We start from the raw sequence: 22885 nt of genomic DNA on the forward strand, positions 1-22885 counted from the left end.
TGTAATAAGCCCATCTGTAACTACAAGAGGCAAGTGCCCATTAGCAGGTAGGGAGGAAAGTGAAGATTCTCAACCTCAGAGTAATGATTTTTGTATGCTCCTACATTTGAAGGCTCAGATATAAACCATGGCAGTGACTCATCTTCAAGAGGCACTGAAGCTGCCGTATACATCTCCAAATACTATCCATAAGTGTGGAAACACATGTGATGTCACTATCAATGCAAGTAGCACCATTACCTCTAATTTTTCTCTAGGTAAGAAATGCACATTAGTGTAATATAAAAGCTAACAATGCAAAGAAATAAAATTAATAAGTTCATAATTAAAACATTAAGGTATGATTGCTTTTTTTTGACACAAGTAATGAAACCAATGGGGATTCATGCAGAAAAAAACAGAATTATTTAAACTGATGGCTAAAAAATTCAGCACAAGCAGCAGTCCCTGATTTATATCCATGGCAGGACTGTCAGTCCCAAAGAAGAATCTTTGTGCAACTGGAAATCACCATTTTGGTTTCAGTCATGTTTTTTCCTACTGTTGAAAAAAGCAACATAAAAAAGAAAAAAGCAACAACACACCACAAGTCTGAATAAAAACTGGCATAACTAAATCCTCTCCTATACCTACAGCACCAAGCAATTTGCTGAAAGATGTGATCTTCTGCAAATCTCCAACACATCCACTGAGCAGCTTCCTGACTCTTGAGAGCAGACCACTGTAAATCGAGAATTACCTGAGTTTTAAAAAAATAAACCCTCAGAGACACTGTATCTATAATACCATTCTCAAGCAAAGGGGGATTAGACAAGAATTACTTTTGGTCCAACATGGAAGCTCAAGCACTCTATGGCTGAACTTTTATTTAAAATCTTTAAAGTGTTAGCAGAAAGCCTCATTTATGCAAAATTAAATCCAAATTTGGTTCCCAGAACCTTGCCCCAGCACTTGATTGCAGCTAAGTGTCTAAAATAGAAAGTTAGCCCTATACAATCCTGTTACAGCCAGGAAGGAGAGAGAAAGAGGACACTGGGTGTGAAACAGAAAGGAAAAAGTAACTTCTTGCGGCATTAGGAGCTTTCTCTGAATTCCTCATTTCAAACAGCTGCTGCAGTTCTCTGAGCATGCTATGCAGGCACACACAGGATTTCAAAGATCCCTTGCTTTATGAACTGTCCCTGTGACATATCAGGACACTCATTACACAGAGTTCTGCAGCTTGCAAAGTTTAAAAATATTGCCCATTCCATGAGATTTTTAAATGCCACAGCCTTGTGAGAGCACCGACCAAACCAAACCAGAGCCCCTCGGGAGCTCCTCTCCACAGCCAACAAACTCTCACACCTGAGCTCTAAGGGAAACAGTGCTTCTGTGCTTCTCTGCTATTCCTTTTCTGCTTCTTCCACAGAAGTGCTGCAAATCAGTTATCCAGACATATCCTGCCCTCCAGCTACGGCCAGCACAACTCCAGGCCCTACTGGGACTGAGCAGTTCCATCCTGATCACCACAGTCTCCAGCCTGTGCAGCAACCTGGCCTTTTAATTCCTTAGCCCTGGGCAGACAGCAGGCTTCAATCCAAATTAAGTTTATTTAAATGGTGAGCAAGTCCTTGTGCCATTGTAAGGGCCAGCCTCACCACCCTCTGGCAGCCCTTTCAAAAGTGCTATTTGAAACCTCCACCAAAACTTCAAGGTTTTCACTTTTTCAGATCTTGCCACAGAGTGCACAACCCAGTAACTTTGCAGTTACTTGTTCCCTTTACACAAGCACTTGGAAGTCCCAGGGAACAGGAAACCACAAATACTCCTTCCGGAGGAAATGAAATAATTACATATTTGCATAACAAAGTGATATTAGCAAAATCTGTTCAGCATGTGAAGGCTAACCCCACACTCGTGATATTTGCCTGGCTCTCGGCCGTTGTAGAGTTCACTTAGCCCAGCAACCTCTGCTGCTGTGGCTCCTGCATCCAGCTCTCCTGGCTGTCATCTGGAGAATTCCCCAGTGCAGCTCTACCTCAGCTGCCTCGCACCAGCCCTCTGCACATCTGTTTGGCTGTCTCAGATGGGCTTCTGTGTGCTCTGCTACAGCAGGGCTCCTGTCACCAAGTCTTTGGGTCAGTGACACCAGCTCTGTCCCAGCAGTGTGTTCCCAACCCCACAAGGTCACCCCCACTCTTTACCAGACCCCCAACCCATGGTTAAGGTGTGCTGTCCTGCATCCAGAGACCTTGTCTCTTCTCCCTGGGGTCAATCTGCCCTGCAGGACCACCGTACCCGGGTCCTCATCACTTCCCTGCAGCCCTGAGACACACACACATTCCAGGTACAACAGGTACAAATGAGAACGCTGAGCAGCACATCATCCAGCAATGCTTGGGACCACATTACCCAATCCAGCACTGCTTCAAACCATGCTACGGAGCCAGCAAGGCTTGGAACCATGTCACCCAATCTAGCAATGGAACCATGCTCCATGGACCTCAACGCACCACAATGCCTCTCCCATTATTGGAAACAAGGAGGCACATGCTCCTTGGAATGTTTCTGCTCATGGCCCCAGAGATGTACACAGAGAACAACCTTTCACAAGGCAGGCCAAGGTGGGAAGCCCAGAGGAATCCCCTTTGTGCACAGCCATTCCCTGTATCCCCTGTGCTGGCTTTTCAAGAGTCGACAGCTGGGCTGGGTGTTTGCCCAGGTGGCCAGTAGCAGCCTTCCCCCTGGAGGGGCCTTCCAGCCAAATTTCTTCCCTTGGGCCCTGGGATCACACGTTTCTCTCACCACAGAGAACTACTGCTGCAGGACCCGTAACAACTCCGCCTGGAGGCAAGCTGAAATAAAACGCGCCTTGAGCGAACAACAGCCAAACAACAAGAAGGACATTCCCCTTCCGTGCAAAGCCATGTTCTGTACACACAGCTCATCTGCATGGCCGCAGTCTGCTCAGCACCTGTGTTTTTGTTTTCTTTGCGGTGGGAACTGTGGCTTGGCCTGCACTGCTTGTCCCTGCCTGCCTCGCTGAGAACTGCCCAAAGGTTTTAGTCATCTGTAATCTGATTTCTGTGTGTGGGGAAATGGAGTTAAGGGTACAGTTTCCCCAGCTGCCTCTTTCACAGATGGCTGAAAGGAGAACGTGTAATAACCAAACATTTTGTACTAAATAATAACAACTCTGCTGCGAATGTGCTGGTGGCTCACCTGGTGGCTCTTCGGCACCAATCTCCTGCTACTTTCCAGCTTCACTCTATGATCCAAAACAACTACCACAACAACAGATCTCAATGTTGCTGCAAGACCAAAGATCCAAATGCCACATGAAGAGAACAAAATTATGATTTTGGTGGGGTGCTGAAGAAATAGAAAAGAATTGAGAAAACATATACAGGCTAATACAACCTGCAGATGCACACAGTTAACTGATGCACACGGTTCAGATGTGCTGGAAAAAGACCTACAATTCTCCCCACCAGTACAAAATCTAGATTTCCAGGGATCCGTTTGTCCATCAATGCCCAAAATAAGTTCCCTTATGGCAGCGTGCAAACCCTGTACCTGCAGAAAATGTCACAATCTGCGACAATACCAGAATCTCCTTTCAGAAAAAAAAAACTTAAGACAATTCCATGCACCTTATGTTTACAGTGAGAAGTAGTTTTGGGCTAGACAGTTTGCGTTTGTTTCTGCTAAAAAGCCACAGGGCCTAAGAATATACACAGGAAGCTTTCATGTGGTTATCAGTCTTTGGAACGCTTCTCTCTTGATTACTGTGTGTTTTGCATGTCCACTTCACTTGTGTCTGATCAGGACTGAACAGTGAGAAGATTTTTGGAACAACACCCAGTGACGTTTCAGGGAAATGGAATGTAAGGCTGGTAAGTTACTTTTTTATGCCCTGTTCTGTTTATGTAAGAAAATCAACCTTTCCTTTAGAATGCAAGCCAGACCACAGGAGGGTTTGGGGACAGATTTCCACTTAGGGCAGAGGCCAGAGCTCCCTCCAGTTAGTATTGGCAAATGATTACAGAACATCACTTGTGAGCTTCCATTTTGCGTAATGCTCAGGGATCCTTGACTTTGGATGTCAGAAGGGACACAACACCAGGAGAGGAGCTCGCATGCAAGCACAGTGGACAAGGAAGCAGATGGGTTTCCTGAGCAGTCAGCAAACCTGTGAATTACTCCTGACCACCATTCCTTCACTGCAGATACCACAGTTCACATTTTGTCTCCAACGATGTCCATTGCAATGGACAATCAGATTTAAGTCAGCAATGATCAATCAGATTTCAGGCTTTCAGGTACTGTGCTGGCGAAGCATCAGTCTCTGTACTCTGCTTTTATCATGTGTGGTGTCCTTCTAAGACTGTGCAGAAGCAAACTGAGCATGACTGCCACTACACTAACTGGTGTTGATGAAGCATCTTCAACATGAGCAGTACAGCCAGAAAAGAATATCCTATAAGACATGGATTGTTTTTATAAAAATACTTCCTTTTTACTAATAAGATCTAAGGATGAGCAGTGAGATTATTAATCACAAGACATTTCCATACAAAGGAAAACTAATTGGTATCACATGGGAGAAAATATCAATAATCCAAAATAAGGGGAAACACAGCAATATTGAACAAGAACTTTTCACTGAAATACTGTTTTGTATGCAATCAAATTACTTGCAGATCTCAGCTGCAGCACAGGAGATGAGTAGATTCAGCTCAGAGTACTGAGGAATTTTTCAACCAAATGTTTATTCTAAGACCCTGATTGCCCAGACCTCACCAAGGATGTGGGAAATGCAGTTGCATATCCATTCTTCACTGGATCTTTGATTACTGACATAGCATAGACAGCAGAGCTTGAAAAATGCAGCCACAAAAGCCAGTAATTGCAGATTCACCCTGAGCTCATCAGGGGCTGTTCTCTGCCTCTTCCTGCTCCTCCCTCCCCTTGGAATTTTAAAGATGTTAGGTCTTTTCCAAATCACAGTTTTGGAAGCTTTAGAAGTTTTCAAAAGACTTAAGGCAGATTCGTCCTGCTCCATATCGGTTCTGGTTCCTGCAAGTTAATCACCAGGAAACAGCTTCTGGCCTCCTGGGTGCAGGCACGGGCATGGGCTCTCTCTCACAGAGGCCAGGGCTGTGCCCTGCCAAGCATCAGGCATTAACTCTGCTTATGGCAAGAGGTGGCTCTCCAGAGAAACCCTAATCTTGTCTGCCACAACATCACCTGTACTTGCAGCAGCTGGCACCACAGGTAACAGCAGCACTGACTGGTGCTGTGCAAGACGAGTTTGTCATCATTTTTGCTAGGATACAGCTGGCAGCTGAAAAAAGTACTTTTGCCATTCAACCATCCACTAAAAATCTGGACATCCCACCTTCCACCAACAACTATTTCCTGGTGAACTCAAGAGGGAAAGCGGTTCCCCAGACACCTGTGTGGCAGCAATCACAGGAGCAGCCTAAAGAGCAGCACACAGGCCTCTGGCTGACGCCCAGACAACAAACCCCCAGCACAGACTGTCCCGACTGTACTTGTACAACTATGGGACACTGCAGCCTCGTTAGAAACACCCCTTTTGTGCTCGTGATTTACAGGCAATGCCCAGACGGGCTGCCACCACCACGCAAGCCAGAGCCACGTGTGTGGAGCCGGAGCAATGTGCCCGGGTGTGTGGCACTGGCTGATTGCTGCCCTCGGTGGGCACCTCGCTGTGCTGGGCTCCCTGGTGCCACACTGGGCTCCACGCTGTCACAGCCCTTCTAACTCTGCACCCCACACACACAGTCTGCTAACATAAATTATAAATATACAGCACAACTAATCCCAGGATGTGACCCCACGGCCTGTAGAGCTCCTCTGGAATGAGTGAACACATGAGGAACTGCTGCAAACATGTTGCCTTCATTTCCAGGAAATCAAGAGGAGAAGGAGCTACTGTCTTTAGGTCCCACTGCCTTCTGCATCTGTCTGTGCTTCATGACACTGTCTTCGCAGGTGAGGAGCAGTGAATCATTCCTGATTCCCAAACTGCACGCAAAAGCTTCAACCCAAATCACATTCCAGACAAGCACTTGGCCAATTTCTGAGATATTTTTTTTTCCTTCCATTCTGTTCTCTCTAGAGACAATATAAGGAGGGCAGGATTGCATTTTCCCTAAGTCACAACTATTTCTCCCCTAAGATTTTAGTCATTTGTAGTTTCCTTTTCCCCACTGCAAATATATATGGATAGTTTCTCCAAAGCCGTAGGAAGCCCATCGCTCCTCAGAAGAGATTTGATCTTTCTTATAAGATTGAAGTTGAAATTGTAAAAAAGAGAGAAATTAAAAGTAAAAAGTAGTATTTGCTGTATTTAAAGACAAGCCAGATGTGGAACCATACATCTCCAAATTAAACATTTACAGAGTTGGCAGCAATGGATTTTACTTCTCACACACGCAAACATCAAGTACGAATGTACTCTCTACTTCCTACCTATGCACCTTTCCAACATCTCTCTTGCTCCCTGTTGCTTCACATTTCTAGGGATTATCTCCTGGACTCCTGCATGGCAACTCCTAACATCAGCACAGTGGCCTAGTTTCACCTCCAAAAGATGCAAAGACTGTGACAGAAATCCTGGATGCCAAATGAGAGACAGCAACGTGTGTGATCAGGAGACTAAGGGATGGCTGACAGAGCCATAAATACTGAAAGGAACTATAGTGCAGGTGCTGAAAATCTTCAAAAATCAGGGCACACTATCTGTGAGTGCAGACATCAAGTCTCATACACAGGGACATCTTAGGCAAGGAAAAGAGAGAGTCACAGATAAACGCTGAGAAGATATTTTTCCCCATATGGCTCCAGCCCCAGGCTGGGAGCAACAGCAGCCTTCCCTGGCTTCATTCTCATCAGGCTCCCCAGTTTCACCCCTTCACCCCCCATTTCCCCAAACTCTCAACAGCGACTGGCCTGGTGCTATCAGTATCTTGGTCAGCCCAGAACTCAGGTGCAACCAAAGGGCCAAGTGGTTTCATAAACATTAAGTATCATGCCAAACGAGGTAAAAACCACATGTACTTTTTATGAACTATAAAACAAAGCACTGCCCTCCTCACACTGTTGTAGCTCTTGTCTAAGAGGTCCTGTGCAATTTATCAGTCAGAGTAAAGTCCATAAAAGACTGGGACCTTGAAGACAGGCATTTTTTTCTCAACCCTGAATTCTTTCACACTGCATGTCTTGGTTTGCAATATGTAACCAAAAATGTGTATTCTATTTCCATCGGTTGAAACTGGTTGGGGAGGTGCAATATTATGAGCAATATGGTAATCCCTGCAAATTAGGGGCTGGAGTCTGGGTAATGCTCTCCAGGATTGGAGAGTTCACAGTTTGGAAACTCAGGATACTTTGACCTTTTGAAGTGAAGTTCAGACTTCAGTCAGAGTCTATACCCATAGCATCTGATGAGCACCACTGAGTGAAGGACTTGCAGATGTTCAACACTACTGACTTTCCTTGAAGCAGTCAGGACAGCTGGACAGTGGCACATCAGGTTGGTGTGATGGATGGGACCCACAGACATAGCCAAGAGTGAGGTACAACAGAGGCTTCCCTTCCAGAGCCAACTGCAGTAAACACACCTACAGGGCCACTGGAGGAAGGGCCAGCTGTGGATCTTCAACATAAATTTTTTTTCAACAAAATCCTGTTACGTTTGCAAAGAAACCTCTGCTGATCACAAAAGAGAAAACTCCATAACCAACAGTCTTTTCTCATCTAAATCCCCTGCAGATCCTGTGTCCTGGAAACTGGTAGGTCACAGTGACAGCTGTCATGAGCATGCGCTGTCTCTAGCACGACCTGCTCTGACCTCTGCCTGCTGTCACCAACTAACACACAGGCATCCCACTCCTTCCAGAGGCTTTGGGCTGGACTCCAGGGTTACCACCCCTCTCCCCTGCATGGAGTCACTGCTGCCTCTGTGCTCCACAGGCACAGCTGGAGCATTGCTGGAGTTAGGTTCGGCTCCCACTGCCCATACCTCCTTCCCTCTCCACTCTGGCCTGGATGTGTGAGGCTACAGCCAAGTATTCTTAAGTCCACAGGGTAGAGGAGGGAAGGGAGAAGTTCTGCCTTCTGCCCCATGCTTGGGAATGGGTTGCTGGCCATGACTGGGCCTACAGGTCCTTACAGATTACCAGATTGTATTTCTGAATATACCCAAGAATACAACGTGAGGGAATTCTAATCCCAGTCAGCAACTGTGTGCCAAGTGCTCACCCACTTGCAGCAGACAGACCACAGCAGCAGTGTGGGAGGAGAAGGGCAGAAGCAGATGGTATATTTCTTGTGATAACAATGCCCAACACGCTGCTCCCAACTGCCCACAGGTCCCGATGCACTCCTATCCCAGACGGGGCGCAGCTGGACTGCCCTGCTCAGCCTGATGTGTGCTGTGCCCAAAGTAAGTGAGTTTCACTACTGATGAGATAAAGGAGGGACTTCACATCATTAGTCCAGGGGAAAATCTAGGAGCCAAGGACGGCTCCTTACCTGGCTGTGGTGTAGAAAACAACACGCACATGTAAGAATAAATGAAAACGCTGCAGTAACAAGCTAAACGTGAGGACGCAACCCTTCCCAGCTCACAGTTTCACAAACAGCATACCTAGCACACTGCCACGGAAAACCAATGAACCAGGCAGTTCACACAAAACCAAAAGAGTACGATTCCACTACCAGACATTCCCTCCATCCTCCTTCATAAGGAGAGATGCCCCAAGTATGGTCAATCAGACAAGGGAACCCAAATTTTGCCTTTTGCTCTGTTGCTGCATTCAGAGAACTTTTTTTTGGTATTGTTTGGTAACGTGAACATTTTCCATTTTCTTTGAACAAATTGTACTGCACTTGTTTCTCATCAGGTTACATAAATTAGCTGAGAGAGAATGGATTCAATTACAGTCCAGATTCCAGACCTCTTAAGAAGTGACTGCCTAACACATTCCTTTCATTTAATAAACTGGAACCAAATGAGGATTATCTCATATAAATAATACTCCCTCGATAGGGAGATGCAGTAAAATGGCAAAAATACTCAGAGGAATCACGCAGATCAAATACAAGAGCCTCTGATATTACCCTCTGGATTTGAAGTATGAACATCACATAAACTTCATTGTTCAGTATTTTTACTTTGTATTGTGAAGAAGAATTTGATTCAAAGACTTCAACTTAAGACCAAGTTTCATATCTTCTGACAGCCTCCGACAGCCAAAGAAAAAATGTGTTTCAGCAAAGTATGCCTCTCCACATTGAAAAGATAATTTGATATCTCTGCACACCATACAAACCTCTCTTGAAAAATCCAAGATTTACAGTCTCCCAAGTGACTCAGAGTAAGCATCCCAGACACTCGTTCTTTAGGGAGGCAGCATTGTGGAAAAATTGAACCTGCTACAGCAGCTCTTAGGAACAACCCATTCTCACAGAAATACTTGCCCAGCCTTTCAGTCTGAGAAGCAGACAGCCATCTCTAGTCAAGTTTTTTTATATCTGCCTAAATGCATAAGTAACCCGGGAAGAAAGGAAAAGACTTTGATTCAGAGCTCAATAAAGGATTCAAGGCTGAAGGTACAAAGTTATACAAGCAGTCAATTATCCCATTAGCAAACAGTGTTCTGGACACATTTTGAAGGAGCTGGTTAGAACACAGAGGCAAAGAACACCACTGTACAATTACCTGTAAGCAAATGCTTTTCAGATTACTAAAGAATGGCTGAAGACAGTTTTGATGTCAGCCCATGCAATTACAACTTGTCTAATCCCCCAGCTGTATTTAACCTGGCATGCAACTACAAATCCCAGATTCAGCAGGTAAGCTTCACATCTACGACTTGAGCCAAGAAACAGGATGTTTTTACCCACTCAGTAAAAAGGTTTCCAGAGGACATGGTAAGTTCTTTGCCAACATGAATCTTTAAATCAGTGCAGTACTAGCCAAGCCTTTCTTCCTGGGCTTCTTTAGACCTGTCCCTCCATCTGTCCAAAAGCTTTCTCAGTATTACAGGAACCTCAGTAACTACTGGGCACTCCCAGACACATAAATAAAGCAAACAAGCTGTCCTGGCACTTAATCTGAACGTCTCTTTGTGTTTAGTGGGAAGGTTCAAATGTAGTTTTGCATATGCTATATTCCACCTATAAAACCCCAGATACGGGAGATGCTCAACCCCCACCTTCCTCCATTTTTTTGGGAAAGAAGTCAAATGAAACATCACCTGAAGCTACATTCTTCTCTAGAAGGGAGGAACGTGCTGACCTGTCCATTGAATTTGCATTGTGCCATAGTTTATGCCCGGGGAATGGTAAAACTGGTTGAAGCATACGTGAAATGAGACTTCTTTCACTCAGGGCAACCAGGCCTAAGCATATGTACTGAATTCAAAGGGGACATTTCCCCTTTGATGGATGTGACAACAAGGATTTTAAAAGGCGTCTTTGTGAGTAACTAATGAAATCCTAATATGTAGAAACGATTACTTATGCAAAGTAGACACAATGCTGTGTTCATGCCTGTTCTTATTTCAGTCATAAACAGCAATTGCCTGTTCACCCCTGAGATTTAAAAGCACAAAATCCAGATTTTTGCTTCACGTCTCAATCGTGTTGAGAGATTTCTATGTCTCTCTGCTGACTGGCACTTGAACAAACCACCCAGACTCCTCTCCAGTCACTCTGGCCCCTCCAAGCCTCTGTCCTGCTTTCGAGCTCTGTTACACACACAAGGATTTGACAGAAGAGTCTTGGCAGCAATTTGATTTACACAAACCACTCTCAGAAAATGAAGAGCATGTTAACTCCTCCATACTCTTCACCTAGTCACCAGGAGCCTGACTGTGCATGATGCTGCACATAGCTGTTGATGGTTCTTGCTTTCTAACCCATGGGAAGAGGAGACTCCCATAAGGATGCGCTTGGGAAGGCTTTCCCCAGAGGTAGGGCCCAGGCTGTATCTGCCACGTACACAGTGCTCAAACAGTGTAATGCCCTTGGACTTCTATTTTTAAGCAAGGGTGATTTCTCTGGCTATCTGCACTGCTACTGTCCATGCAATGACTACCCCACAAAGGTAGGAAGAGCGAGAGCACTATTTTATTTGGAATGCCCCTCTGCGACCAAAGCTAAACTGATTCACCCTAATATTCACAACAGATGTTTTTCAGAGAGGTGTTGGGCTGGGAGCTGGTTACTGCACACCTCTGCTCCGTGTCCTGACCGGAGAGCACGGCAGGCTTCTCCAGCCCTTGCAAGACAATCTCTGTACTGTTTCAGTTCTAACAGCTAATGAGTTTCAGAGCAAAAATCTGATAATTTAAATATAAGCAAACAAACAGCAGAGCAAAAGCTGTGCCCAGAAGCAATGCTGATTAGGGCAGGGCAACTGAACCGAGATAGGTTGGCAGAAGACAATTCTTTATCTCACAGTATCCCACTCAAAGAGCAAAAAGAACCAGCAGACAGAAAGGCTGTTGTATCCAGGAATTCACAGAGAAAACCCTAAAGGCGGAAAGCAGAGGTCACCAAGCAGGTGAGGTATAAGAGTATCTGTTTGCTGCAACACGTGTTTGTTTTTACTCAACTGAAATCAAGTGATACTTCTTTTCTGAACATGGGAAAATGGAAACAATACCACATGGAACTCTTTCAAAAACATTTTTTATTTTAACAGCAGCAGATTTCTAGAGTGTAATGGTTTATCTGGCAAGCTTTTGTTATACTTGAGACACATTTCCTTTCCCAATTTCACATTTAATTCCATCAAAACATGTGTTACTCATTTTGCAATTTTGTACCCTCGATGCTGTTGATGAGGAGAGCCAGAAGAATCTCCTGCAGTACTTCTGACCATCTTGAAATACGAGTCTCCTCCCTATCTTCACCACCCCACTGTTTGGAACAACTAGTTTGCGCCTCTGCAGAGCCAGGTACGAGCCCAGAGGCACAATAAGACTCTCCCAGCACAGAGCAAGGGCACTGCACATCGTGGCCACAGGCTGCTGTACACCAGGCACCCGAGAGGGAGTCACAGCTTTAAACCAACGCTGTGACTAGTGCAGCATGATCCCAGCACTGAGCTAAGTGTCAGTGCTACAGTGCCACCTGCAATGGCCAGCACAAAGCTAACTCACCAGGACCTTCTGCTTACGAACCAATCTCCTCCAAATCGTACAGGATGATGATTTAGATGAGCTCTAGATCATCCCAAAGCTCAGGCAAGTGCGCAGAGTATCACAGCATCACTACAGCCACTGCGAAAGCAAGCAGAGTATCAGAAGTGCCAGACATTACAGATACAATTTGGAGGTCTGCTCCTCAAAACTACAGGTCTGTGATGCTTCTCATCTGTCAACATCACTTCTTTCCTCATCTGTGATTCATGTCTAATCACCCAGAAACATTCACTTATTCAACTAGGAATCCATTGAATTTTCTTCAGTTCTTTCAAACTTTGTCACACTTTTTTGCTGTGACAAGATTTATACAAATCTGCACTTTTTCCTCCCAAAACGATAAAGGTGTTGACAGAGAAGTAACAGAGAGAACAAAAATACAAGGAAATTCATGAAGAGGGGAAAGCATGTCCCAGAAGTCTCCTCTATTCTTCTGATTTGTCTCTCACACAACAAATCCTTTTAAATGCAAAGATCATGCTTCATGTCCACACCTGAGTTTTCAGGAATTTATATGACAAAAGGTGAAAAAGCTTTTGTTTGTGATGGGGTTGAAAAGGCAGGTGTACATAGAGCTTTTAGGCCCAATGACTGAACCTATTTACCACTGGAATAAAGTGACTTATACTTACTGTAATTTTGAGCAAAACAGAGAAAAAGAGTAACACTGAGTTGGCAGGGAGCTATGGCAGGGAGCTACGCAACACAAAGTTTCTTTTCCCTGCTCAGATGCCAGAGGCATGCAGAAGTGATGTTTCACCCAAGACTGCAGAGTTCTTAGAGTTTCAGTGGAGTTAACACCATATATTTTCATTTAATTGTTTATGGTAAGTTCCTATAAATATAAATCTCACCACGTGGAAGAGGCTGAGGCAGCAGATAAAGTTCAAGACAGGCAAACTGTCATTTGGAACAGAACCAGATCCTACGTTTCCCTGTCTATCTTTCTCACTTCCATCTCCAGTGATATGGTTTTACAGTAGACAAATACTGTTGGATGCAAATGTTCTGATTATTCCAAAACCATTTGCGGTTGCTGCTTCCTACAGATAAAAGCAGAGCACTTAGAAGGAGCTGCACTTGGCTGTGCTGAATAGGAGGGCATTTCTTCAGGAGTGTATGCCTGGGATACTTGGAAAAGCCTTACATCAACCTGTCATACCCCAAACCAGATTAAAGAAAACCAACAAACCACTGTGAATAACCAATTCATCCAGGCATTTACTGACCTCCTTAACCACATGGATTATTTGTACTGTTAACTGAAGTTCTATTGCCTTTCAGCACACAGCCCTACTAGACTATGCCACTAAGTGTGTTTTTCCACTCAGCGATCCTCAAAATCAAGCACAAGTTGCACAGCCACAAAATCAAGCTCTGTGCTATCAGTAAGAAACAATGGAGAGACCTGCCAAGCACATGGCTTCTCCATGTCCCATCCTTCTCCTGGCATAGGCAGTACCTGCCCTGTGTGGCCCCTAACACGGTCAATCCGATCTGTGGCATCACTCTGCTGCTCAGCAATGCTGCTTGTTAAAGAAAAGCTGTTCATACAGAGCAGCTGTAGCAATGGGGAACAAAGAGACATGACCCCCTTATGCATCTGAAGGAGATCACTTTGTTATAGAAATCACCCCCTTTTGATACCTTTAATCTCAACCAGACAAAACCATAACGTAACAGAAGAAGGGCATGAATTGGCTGGCTCAGCTGCAGTCTGCTGTCCACGAGTCAGAACTATCTCTCCCTCCACCAACCCACTTCCAACCCTCCAGCCTGCAGCTGTGTCTTCCCAACACGGCCTTCTGGTGAACATAAGCATTAACAACTTCATCGGTTTTAACTCCATATCCCACAAGCAGCCTTCAAGGAAAGACTTTAGACCTGTGCTAATTCCCACATACCAGGTGGCTGCCTTCATTTGTTCAGAAAGTGATGCTGCAGGTGAGCTCTCTTTGCTCTGGGCTGGCCAAGTGAGCAGGAGGGCTAACGCCAGTGATCATCCCCACAAGGGGGAAAGCCCACAGGGACCTCTTTGAGATTAAAAGGTATAGGTGTCAATTATCTTCAGAAATCTTTAAGCTCTACACAAACCCCTCACTTGCCTCTCTCCTTAGAGTACAACATTCCTACTCGGAAAGAAAGCATTTCAAAACAGACTTTTCTTTCAGCACCTCCTCAATGTAGCTTTGGGCATGTCCTACACACTAGATACCTTTGAATTTTAAGTGTGCCCACAGACTTTGCTGGGCTGAGACCTGTGAGATGGCAAACAAACTGGAGAGCACAGTGATTCCACTTGCTTTGAGATTGCTGCAGTGCACAAGTGCTCGCTCAGGTGCGATGCAGCTGGGGACAGAAAATATAGGCAAATACAAAGAAACCAGCCTTGCTGTCCACTGAAACTATCTTGGAACACGTCCTTTAACAGCACGCCAGACCAAGGGTAGATGGCAGGAAAGCAGGGACAGACAGTATTTAAGAGCCAATTACTAAATTACAGAGGAAGCTCTTTTCACATAGATAATGTCTCAGGTGGGGGTCCAGGGGAACAAGTGCAGTTGCCTGAAAGGGACAGGTGTAAAATATATTTCCAGTGGAAATACATGTTTAATGAGGAGCAATTTAATTTTGCTGTGCTGTGTTTGGCCTTCTTTGCCACCTGCAGCTCAGGTCACATCTAATCGAAATATCAGTGGGTACCAGGACGTTGCCTTGTATCTGTAACCCAGGTACTCTGACCGTGTCTACTGCACATGCAGGAATGAAGTGCTGAGCTGTTCTTTCAGCTTCCTGGAGCTAAAACAGCACTGAGCATGTATATACATACAGCTTGGCATTTACCTTCTGCTCAGTTTTGGTTGGGTGAGGGAGGTGGCACACGGCACAAATACACTGTCCCTGCAGCATGAGACGCGGGGTCCCAGAGGAGCCTGCCTGGCTTCCCAGCTCCCTGGTGTGCTCCCAGGCAGATTCCAGAAACGCGGGCACCGAAACGTGTCCACACACAATAACCCAACCCAGCTTTTTGAACTTGGGAAGTAACATTTGTGGGAAAGAACGGCTGGCCAAGAAGCAGATGTTCTAGCTTTCAACTCTTCAGGGAAAGAAAAACACACAAAAAAAGAAAAATAACTATAAAGAAGGGTTACCCTTCAGAAGAGGAACTGTTTGCTGTACGTATGAACCATGGGCTGCCCTTGCACAAAGTGTTCGACAGCTGCTCTGTCTGTGGACTGTGAACTTGCCTATCTTTGTAAACAGGGTCTTGCCTTAGTTTGAAAACAATCTTCTGGCTGAGAACAACTTGCTGAGAGATCAAGTTTAGATTAAATCTGTGAGCATTAAAATAAAGAAACCTTTTACAAGCAGAGATGCACACAGAACACAGAAATTACTCAGTCAGACAAGAGGGATGACTTTGGCATCAGCAGTGAGAAGGCAGCCCCAGCCTCTGGGTGCAGCTAGTGGGGAGCAAGGGGACAGAGGGTCATGAGCTCTCCAGGTCAAAGAGGGGGAGCTGCTGCAGGCAGTCTTCTGAACACAAGGAAGAGACATGAGGAGATGAAAAGCAGCAGAAGCATGAAGGCAGTTGTCTGCATATCAGGAACACATTGCGGGGAGCAGAAAAGGAAATCAACAAGAAAGGAGAAGAAAAAATATAAAAAGAACCAGTGGAGGACTCCTCATCCCTCGTGAATTTAAATACAGGAATGGGAGAGGGGAGTTGCTTTGCAATTGGGGCCTATCAAAAACACAGACCTGCAGATGTCTCCTGGGACCTTTTTGGGAAGCAAGCTTTTCTTTACAGCCACTGAGGAACTACAAGGCTTTTAGTGGACTGAGAAACACAAAACCAAAGCAAAACTCAGCACACAAAGAGAGACAGCCAAGGGCAAAACAGCCCAGAATATCCTGCAGAGCTCCATCTCAGCCAGCATTCACTTGCCCAAACACTCAGAACCTCCTGAACCACATTCCCCACTTGGAGCCAGCTGAGAGCATGGCACCACCGAGCCTTGCTGTGTGTCACAGCTGCCACTGGCTTAACCACTGACATCTCATGGGAGGCAAAGGATAGAACTGAGGGTTCCAGCTGGGATGGCCCTTTATGCCTGCTACACAAACCAAGTTCCTATGGGTTCTTCCAAATCCCTCTACCAAGTCCCAAGCACCATTTTTCCATGGCACCCAGCCAAGAGGCAGAATGATGGATTTAAGTGTTGTGGAACCATTGCAGCTATGGGGTTTGTGGATTAACTTTTTCCTGTGAGCTCCAGGATGTGGGTGAGAGCGCAGAAGTTACTGCAAGCGTAGCTGAACATACTCAGTTCCCAGTTCACACAGGTTTGCAACTCCAGATTTGCCACTGGCCCACAGGGCTGTCGGAAATGGCCATTTGGAAAGCAGCAGGGCTGCTTGATTACTTTGCTGCTTGATTCACTGAAAACATACGTGGCTACTTATCCAGCTAACACATATACAAGCGAAGCAGTTAATACACAGGTAAACCATTAGACAAACCAGCAAAAGATTTTAGCCTGGAAAGTATGTGAGAAGAAATCCAGCCTTTTTTTCTGGGGATGCCAACTTTAAAAAGTCCATAAACATGGCCTAAGGATGGGATTTTTTTATTTAGCTCACTGTCCTGTAGTGCCCCTGTCAGGCATCCAAGTATTTCCCCCAGAAAACACCTGATTTATTAAAATGAATGTTTTAAGGCATGAGAAAACAGAATAAAGGTATACCTAAAGTCGGGGTTAGGGACTGTGCAAAGCCCACCCAAAACACCACACCAGTTTTCCCAGACAAGCCTGCCCCTGCAACAATGGCAGTGCTGCACAGAGGGCTCCTGTATTTGCACCCTCATCACCCTTGTTTTTCCTCTGACGGAAAGAAAACATCAGATGTATTTTCTGTTAAGTGGCCAAGAAACTTTTTGGGGCCTGAGACCTGCCCCACCATCAGGCCACACATGCCCCCAGCCCGGAGCAGGCTCCTATGGGATGGACAATCCCCCGGTGTGCAGGTGCTGCAGGTGTCCAGGGCTCCCAGCCGCCAACATCCATTCCCAGCCCGCGTGCGCAGCGAGGCTGGCCAGGCCAGCACTGACAGCTCTGCAAAAATGGGTCAGGGAAAGAAAAATAAAGCCTGTGCAGCGGAACCTGGGGCTCTGCTGACAGGGGCCGGCCCTGCTCCTCCACAGATGCTACTGAAACGCTGCTGCTTGTTTGGCTTGGCAGCCGTGGCCCACGCAGAACACGCGTGACAGGAAGGCAGCTGCGGGCAGGTGTGTGGCGTTCCCATTTCCCCTCACGCTGCAGGAACGCGGCCTCTGCCCAGTTCTGAGGGCTTGGCTTTTCACAAGTCCGTCTGTATAATTTGTTTTCCAGTGGGAAAAAAAAAATGACCGTCCAAACAGTAAAGGATTGATTTGCATATCTTTGAACTTGCAGGGAGTGTTTGGTTTTTTTGTTCTTGCTTTCAAAATGAGTCAAAAAAACGGAGGAGGAGGGGGAGTTATGTGAGGGAAACAGACCCCCCCTGCTTGATCTGGGTGAGCAGAGGGTCCCCAACCTGGTCTTGCATGGGAGCACATCCTCCCCAGATCAGGGCTCTGCCTCACAAGACATGGAGTCCATCTCGGCCAGCAAATCTATAAACCCTCAGCTTTATTTTGTTCTCAACAGATACAACCCAGGATGTCCCACCACCTTGGCAAACATGATGTTTTAACAATCTCAGCTCCAGCCATCAGGGCAAAACACAGGGCCAGGGCTCTCTGCCTGATGCTCCTACTCTTTATCAACAGTGGCCAAAGTTATTGCCGCTGACAGACTCTAAGCCTGTCCTCTAATTCCCTTAGGAGATACATGCAGCCCACCCTGATACCAGAGGCCAGACCACCTGGCTACATGGGAATCAACAAACATCCTGAAATAGCAACGAGTTGTTCAGATTTTAGGAGCCTTCCTCTGAAACAGCAGGGACTGAAACAAGCATGTCACCCCCTGGTCACCTGAGCTTCCACAAGAACATCTTGAAGGCAGTGATCATGTTTGCTTTTCCGAAGCCTCCCTTCCCCGTACTCCTCCCTGGCCTCTGGGGCAGCTGGAAAACTGTGCCTGGCAGGTGCAGAGGGGCCAACTGGTGCTAGCAGCTACCGCCAAGTCCTTCTCAAAAAGTAGCAGAGCAAGCTCTTTCCCAAATTTAGCCACAGCAAGGCATAATTAAGCATAGTTTGCAAAATGTCTTTTTCCCCTTTTCTGATGCCTGTTCTGATGGACCTTAGGAGAGCAAGCAGGAATCAAACTATACACAATTTGCAGAACATACTCTGACACAAAACCCAGGAGAGCTGAACTTCAGGTATGATGACAGCTGCTAGTAGCTCCACAAACATTTGCTATGTTATCACACTCTCAAGTTACGAGATCTGAAGGACCATGGCAAAAATCCATGCCAGACACAGCAGGCACTGACCGATGGCTTAAGGTTTATAGATACATTTAAAAAACAGCTTTAATCAGGTCAGCCAAAACGTAACTAAAATCCCCGGCCCTAGATAGACTCACTAAACATAAAAAGCAGCTCAGATCTCCACCAGAGTCCTCAAATTTCCACAAAAGGGGGAAAGAAACCCAAAATTAACTAAAAGTAGAAAGACAGGAAAGGAAGTAAAATCAAGGCAGAAGTGATTTGCTGTTTACATGTGGTAGTTTAGATGGTTTTGATTGTACAACAGCCTACTCATTTCTCCTGTCATCAGACACAGAAATCAGTTGAGTTGTTGATTTGGAAATGCTAATTAAAAAGAGGATTTTATGTGCATCTAACTGTGCATGACCTGCTCAAGAGGTAAGACTTCTCAAAGGCCACACCTTGTTGATGCCAGAGTTTTCCCTGCCCAGAGGGCAGGTCAAGCCTGAGCCACACTGTGGCTCCTGTCCTGCACCTGCCACAGTTTCATGCACTTGTGCTACTTCTCCCAGAGGACAAAAGGGATTGCAGTCCTCACAGCCTGTCTCATCCATCTTTCTTTTTTTTTTCTTGTTCAGGGAGTGACCTAAACAAAACCCACCTGTCTACAGACAATTTTTCCTGCTATTTGTCAAGGATATTTGAATAGATTTGACTGCAGTGAATGTCATGCCTCCAACTGCTGAAATGAACGAGTTGTTCCCAGATTTCCCTTTTTTTCTCTTTTTAAAAATGCTGTTTATTGAAACATCCATCAAATCTGCTTGACAGCCTCAGGGCATGAGCCTCAGCTGTATTCCCGGCATGTACTCAATGCTGGCACTGCTGGAAGAGACCACGGAGAAGTTCTCACTCCTGCAGATCTGCCCAGTTATAGTTTTATTCCCCAATTAAACTGTAGGGGAATAGGCCAGGGGATAGCGGATAGGGAGAGGGGGATAGGCCAGGGAGCACAAGTTTGTGGTTCTGCACGGATGCAGAGCAGGGTAGGCTTAGAAAGAAAGTTTGCAAACTCTTTCACTGGAACCTCCTGGCCAGTTGCAGAGGCTGCTTGCAGAATTTCATTAATAAATATCAAATTTAACATACAGAAACAGCACACTGAGCATCCACTATATTTTGCCTGCCACTTCCCTTGGCAGAGCACCTCAATTCATTCTGCCTTAAGGAAGGCACCTGCAAGCAAAGCAGCTTTTGGGGAAGCAATTTTCTCCCTTAGCATTCCTGCTCCTAAGATTCTTAGTTTTGTAAAACCTATAGTTATAAAATATACTTCAGTTACTTTCAGCACCACTGAAATGCCTCTGCCTCTGTCGTGGCAGGAGAGAAATCCACCCATCCATCCAATCAAGCACTGGGAGAGGGTGAGAAGTGAGAATCCCTCACAGAGGGCATAATTACAGTACCAGTAATTAAGGGAAGTAAAAAGGGAAGACAGAACACAGACTGAAAAAAAGCAGCCTGCACCAACCAAACACCCCAAAAGCTCATGTGGAAAACAAATAAACAAACCACCAAAAGCCAAAGAAAAATTTCTGATTTTGGAAGCTAGCAGTCTGACTTCTTAATTCAACCTGCTGGAGTTGAAGCCTGTGGATGAACTTCACTGTATGGCACACGACACTCTTGTGTGTTGGACCTTTGGGGTTTTTGGAAAGAGGATTTAATTACTTCAGGAACAATTCCTCACATAGTAAAAGCAGCTCAGGGTGGATTTGTTTCCCTGAACTGCCTCTCTGGGCCAGGTGGGTGCAAGTGCCACACGTGGAACGCCCTGTGAACAAATCTACAGTGCAATCTGAGGTCGGAGATCCCTTTCTGTGTAATTACAGGGTGGTGCCGCTGTACAGATGGCTTCATGTGAAGCTCCAGCAGCCCACAACTAACCAGAAGAATCTGGCAACAAACATACTTGGAAGCAAACAAAAAAGATACAAGTTTGCCCTGATTTTGACAGACCTGCCTATAAATAAACACAGGGGCTTGTCTAGCACATCTTTGCTTGCTGATTTCTCGTGTCAATGGGATTTAGGTGCATATTTTCTATCGGAAAATAGCCTTGGCTATACACCCTAAGGACGTCTTGCTGCTCTCTGCCTTGCATTTGGAAGGTATGCATGTGGATTTATAAGGAGTAAGTCAGCAGTCAGTCCATCTGATTACAAATCACGTAACTTTCTACTATGACCACATTAATACTCTGCCATCAATTAAAAAAGGGGAAAACTAGAGCTACCCTATAATTTTGGTCGACTGAATCAAGCTCGTTCTGTGGACTCACACGCATTTGGTTCCAGGTCTAGGAGACGCTCAACAGCCACATTCTTAATGACTTACACATGCAGCTCATGGGGCTGACAGGCTGAAGGCTTTTGTTCCCTCAACAAAACGTTCTCTTGACAGGAAAAAAAGAGAGATAAAATGAACAGTGGCATTGCCAAGGGTGCTGAAGTGGTAGAGGGACTTTTGTCATAGCTGCAGCTTGGGCAGAGGTGCTCCTTCCTTCCCCAGCCCTGAGGGCTGACTCTCCCACCCTTCCTGCTGCTGGCATGGGAAAGCGGGGAGCAATGCAGAGCCAAATGGAATCACACTGTGCTGCCCTGGAAAGAGGTTTTTCCCAGGAGACACCTGCCTGACCACTTGCCCAGGCTGCACTCTGCAGCTCAGCAGAGGCTGGGTCACCAGCACGGCCGGACTGTGCCATGGTCATCATGGCCCAGCAGCTGGAGCTGAAGCACACCAGAGAACACTGTCACGGCTGCCTCACACTGGTCTGTTATTTACTTTCTGGTGTCTTTCATGTCAACCAAAGTTCAGCATTCCATCGCCCCAGAACAATCATCTCCAGGCAAGCTTCGACCAAAACTGGCAGCATGTGCTGTGCTGTCAACAGGTTTTACAGTAGGCATGGAAAGCCAAGTCCTCACTGGAAGGGACTGAGGAAGTATTCTCCAGCGGACCTAGTTCTGAGGGCTTCTCCTTTGTAGGGAATAAATTGTTAGAAAGTTGATACAAAGTTCCTATGTTATAAGTTAATGAAGATAATGAGTTGTTGGTTGAACGAGTTGTTGTGTAAATTCCCTTACCACTGGGTGTGGCCCCCACTGCTCCCCTCTCCTTCAAGATACTGAACCACCTGAGACCATGAGGAGGAGGACGTCACCTGGTATGCAAATATCAGATTCCCATTGGACTTAGTGGAGAGGGAATTCACCTAGTGGAGGCCCCTAAAAACAATGAGCCATGAGCCACCGTGCAGGTAAAGAGCTGAAGTAACACGTCTAACCAGAAGGAACACTGGACGACATCAAAGCTCTAGTCAGGATCCCTCGCCTTCATCACCCTAACCAAAGTGAGCCAGGAGTGAGATGGGGACCCTGAACCTGAAATCAGCAGGTATCTTCTTGGGGAGTCTCTTGAGGAAGGAAGATGCAGATCTGCCAGATGACAGAGCTGACATCCTCCTCCATGCTGTATTGAGAGCAGCGGTGGTGTGCACACACCCCACAGGCCCCCTTCCCAGACTGTTCCCAATAAAGCTGAAATCACTAAGGAGCTGGTTTCCTAGCATTCATCACATCCTTCACATCTCAGAGATTTCCTCCGTGGCTCTTTCAAAGACACCACTGCTCCAAAGCCAGAGACAAAGTGCTGCTGAGCTGCTGCTCGGCTCCTTCACTGGCACTGAGGAGCTGTGGAGCATGCAGAGCCTTGCACTAATTAAATCCTAGTGACACTGGGACAGAAAGCATTACCCAAGACTCCACTTATGGAACTGCTGCCGTTTCTTCAAAGAGAAGACAGATGATTGGAGAGAGAAGAATGAAGGAAAGGAGAAAAGGAGACATTGTCCTCTATCAGTTCTTTGCAGTCTTTACCCAAGTGCCAAGCCTGCCTCTTAGGGGGAAACAGGCTTTCAAGTACAAAAACAGAGCCCAACTTCTCTGTCTCCCCAGTCACACCAGAGCCTTCTGCTGTGATCAGTCAAACACATGCTGCTATCTCAGATTCTATTAGCAGCCATCCCACACTTGGCTGTGCTACCTGAGGGGCCCTGGACATGTGGGCTCGGCAGCAGCCACCACTGTCCTGTCACCTCGTCAGAGTGAGTTCACAGCTCTGGCCTCTCTACCATAACTCCCCCACTGCCCACGTGCTCCTCTGCTGAGCTGTCCCTC

The sequence above is a fragment of the Sylvia atricapilla genome, chromosome 4, assembly GCF_009819655.1.
Source record: "Sylvia atricapilla isolate bSylAtr1 chromosome 4, bSylAtr1.pri, whole genome shotgun sequence".
Taxonomy (NCBI): Eukaryota; Metazoa; Chordata; class Aves; order Passeriformes; family Sylviidae; genus Sylvia; species Sylvia atricapilla.